The sequence below is a fragment of the Trichomycterus rosablanca genome, chromosome 4 (assembly GCF_030014385.1).
Source record: "Trichomycterus rosablanca isolate fTriRos1 chromosome 4, fTriRos1.hap1, whole genome shotgun sequence".
Taxonomy (NCBI): domain Eukaryota; kingdom Metazoa; phylum Chordata; class Actinopteri; order Siluriformes; family Trichomycteridae; genus Trichomycterus; species Trichomycterus rosablanca.
The window spans coordinates 19373428-19377505 of NC_085991.1; positions in this window are offsets into that span (position 1 = coordinate 19373428).

Sequence of the window (4078 nt, forward strand, 5' to 3'; positions counted from 1 at the left end):
GCCTTTCCCAATGCCTCCTTGTAACGTTTCAGAGTGAAAGATGTTTCTGTCCCTGGTATATTAATTATCTTTGTACCATCAGGGTAGAGTAGAATGTAGGGATGATCTTGCAAATTTTTGTTGAAGTCCTTCATTTCTGGAACAGCAGCTTTGTGCAGCTGCTCAGCATCCAAGGTTGGTTTCACTCCAAGAGGAAGAAGTGTTCTTTAGTGCTCTGTCCTTCAATCACACAAAGGCTACTAAAATCTACAGAGAAACATAGAAGAAAACTATAGTAATTAAGTTCACTGACACAATACAAATACATGAGAGGATGGACTACAGCAAAATGATTAGCCTACATCAGCAAAGAAAAGTTACCTTCACAGTAGTGTCTTTCAGTGGTGCTTTTTTCATTTTGAAACAGGAATGTCTCTCCTTCTCTTTTAAAATCCGGAAATTGTGGAATGACTCTACATGCCCTTTTTCCAGTGCTTCCTGCTTCATAGTCTAATCAAATATCATCAAGAGAGTACTTGTCTGTTCAGACATCCAGTATTCCAAACTATATTTATACAGTGCAGTACAGTCTCAGTCTAATTTAAAAACACAAGTAATCTTTGAAACGTTACCTTCATTTGTGCCACGCTTATCAGCATGGCACAGGAATTTGATGTCCTTGCCACATGAACTGCAGAACGCTGTTTGAGAATACTGGCTGAATCCACAAAATGGACAATACATTGCTCTCTGCACGACAACAAATTAAGCATTATTAAGCAGGTACCCACTGTGGTGGGCCTTTCAAACAGAGGTCTAGTTAACTTCCCCACTGAATGTGCCAAAGTAGCACATATTATTGCCCAACTGGGAAGGGGGTCCGCTTTCCGCCTTTTCTGCATTCGTCAGGGCAATCACTCAGTGGCGGACTATGCTATTGAGTTCCGCAGACTGGCCGCAGAGAGTGGGTGAAACTCTAAGGCTCGCATTGCACCCTTCCAAAAGGGGCTGTCGGAAGAGCTAAAAGACTAAATAACCACCAGAGACCCACCACCCTCCCTCGAGCTCATGTATGAGCAGGACAACTGCCTCCGGAACTGGAGGCAGAGATTGGAACTGCAACCAATGGGTTGAGCTTCCTTGGCAATCCAGATCGAAAGGGGCTTCCTCTCTATTGCCTGTGCTAGCCCTGCCACCTTCTGCTAGTCCTGCCGAAGTGGTAGAGAAACCCATGCAGTTGGGGAATACCCAACTGCAGGAACCTGTCCCAACTCCATCTAGGGTCCAGACATATTTTGCTAGGTCAGCGGACCGAAAGAAAGCAGAGTCCAATTTAAAAGCCAACATTGAACCTGTGACAGACTGTAGGGTGACCCTTCGGACCCCTGGACTGTTTGTGAAGGCTACGCTCATTTGGGGAACCAGACAGCATAAGTCTTTGTAGGCTTTTGTGGAGTCAGGGACAGCGGGCAACTTTATCGATACAGCCCTAGCTAAAGCCCTGGGTATGCCTACCATTTCTCTAGAGGTTCCCCAACAAATTTCTACCATTGATGGGGAAGACTCTGGGCTCTTGGATTAGAGCATCCACCCCACCAGCAGGGGCGGGCTTCTTGTAGACAAGAAGGATGGTACCCTCCGCCTCTGCATAGATTATCAAAGTCTGAACTGCATCACAATCAAGGATTGCTATCCCCTTTCCCTGATGAACACAGCATTTTAGTCGCTGCAGCAGGCATCAGTATTTACCCAACTGGACTATAATCGCCTATAATCTCATCAGGATCAGACAAGGTAATGAGTGAATGACAGCCTTTATCACCCCGTCGGGCCAATATTAATACAGAGTGATGCCCCTTGGCCTCATGAATGACCCCTGCCATCTTCCAGCAGTTTATAAATGAGGTACTCTGAGAAGCACTGGGACAATAAGTGTTCGTATATCTCCTCTTTGTAAAATTGGAAAAATCCCAGTTTCATATGGACAGTGTATTCTTCCTGGGATTTGTGTATCCTTCCTGGGATTTGTGGTCTCCAGAGGAAGTCTTCAAATGGATTCTGCCAAAACCAAGGCCATATGCAATTTATGCGATTCACATGCAATTTCAGCTCCATCACGGCACAACTGACTGAGTTAACCAGAAAGAATGCAGGTTGGTTTCAGTGGACACCCAGGAGCCAGGAAGCTTTAAACACAATTAAGACTTGCCTCGTGTCAGCACCATTGCTCAGACTGCCAGACCCTGAGGTCCCTTTCATCGTGGAGGTGGACGGCCTTTGATGTAGGGGTTGGAGCAGTTCTTTTCCAACGTGCAGGTACCAACAACCTCCAACATTCCTGCACCTATTTCTCACACTGACTGACCCCTGCTGAGAAAAAAATATGATGTTGGTGATAAAGAACTGCTGGCAGTCAAGCTTGCTCTTAAGGAATGGAGACATCGTTTCAACCTTTGCCAGGCCAGGTGGGCTTTGTTCTTTGGCCATTTAGACTTTGTCTTGTCTTACCGGCCAGGGTCAAAGAACACTAAGCCTGACTCCCTCTCCAGACAATGGGAAACCTCTAGCAAGTCAAAGACTTGCTATTGCCTGTGGAGTCTAGAAAGCTTAGCCAGAGATACGTAGGACCATTTAAGATCCTTCGAAGGGTGAAGCCTGTATATTTTACTCTAGTCCTTCCCCGGAGTATGAGAATAAATCCAACGTTCCACGTATCACGCCTTAAGCAGGTGCTTTGCAGCCCCTATAACCCCCCTTCCAAGACCAAACCTCCCCCACCCCGGTTAATAGCTGGGTCCCCAGCCTACACGGTTAAACAGTTGGTAGATGCACGTCGGGGCAGGAACTCAAAACAGTACCTGGTAGGCTGGAAGGGTTTCGGCCCAGAAGAGCGCTCATGGGTTACAGACATATCCTGGACCCTGAATTCATTCAGGAATTCCACCATAACCGGGCAGCAGGCATGTGGAATAGTCTCCCTCTTGAGGTACGTGCTTGTTCATCTGCAGCATTGTTCAAAAGGAATGAAAAATTCTACTTGTGTCCTAGACCGTATTCCAACTAATCTTGTTAAGGACTCTTTACCTGTTATTTCTGTACTTAAGACATAATTAACTCATCTCTTAGCTCTGGCTAGTTCCATCACCACATAAACTGGCTGCAGTAATTTCTATTCTTATAAAAACCTGGTCTTAGCACTGACATTCTGAGTAATTTCCGCCCCATTTCCAACCTAAATAAAAACAACATTAAAAAAAAAATCTGTGCCCTCCCGGTTTCCCCTCAACTCACACATACAACCAGCTTTGCAATACTCACATATTCTCACGTTTTATTTTTCAACTTAAAACAAAAAATAATATTTGTTATTCTGCTGTCTTGATAGAGCATCTGCAATAACATTTTCACTACCTTTTTTATGCTGGATCTCAAGATTAAAATCTTGAATCATTAAAAAACATCTCATCAATTGTAGATTAACATTACGCATTCGAGCTAAAAAAAAACTAAAACCATGTTCTTTAATAGGTAAATGCTGTTAGTTTGAGTAGGAACATCAGAAAACAAAGATGGATAATCATTAATCGGCTGGACTACATCTTCTTGCTTTTCCTCAGGAAGATGTGACATGTAGGTGTCCAAATCACAGAATTAGCTAGACATGGACTAGGAATAAGACCATCACAAAAGGTGAGGTCATCATCAACAGAATGATACTCTGACTCTTCTAACACTGTGGTCACCGCCACTGATTTAATCTTAGAATCAGCAGAAACATTTAGTTTCTTCCTCAATACATAAAGTTTCAACATATTAATGTGGCAAACATGACTTTTCCTCCGCCGATCTGGCGTACCAATTATATAATCAGTTTTACTTAACCTGCGTTCTACAACGTAGGGTCCTGAGAATTTTGCACTCAGAGCTAAACCGGGTATAGGCAATAGCACTAATACCTAATCCCACCTTTAAATTCACACTGCACCGTCTTTTTATCAAAGCACTTTCATTTGGGATTGAGCAGAAGTTAGTGTGGCTTTTGCAACTTCACAGGCTTGAAACAAGCGTTCACGGAAAGAACTGACATAAAACACATTTG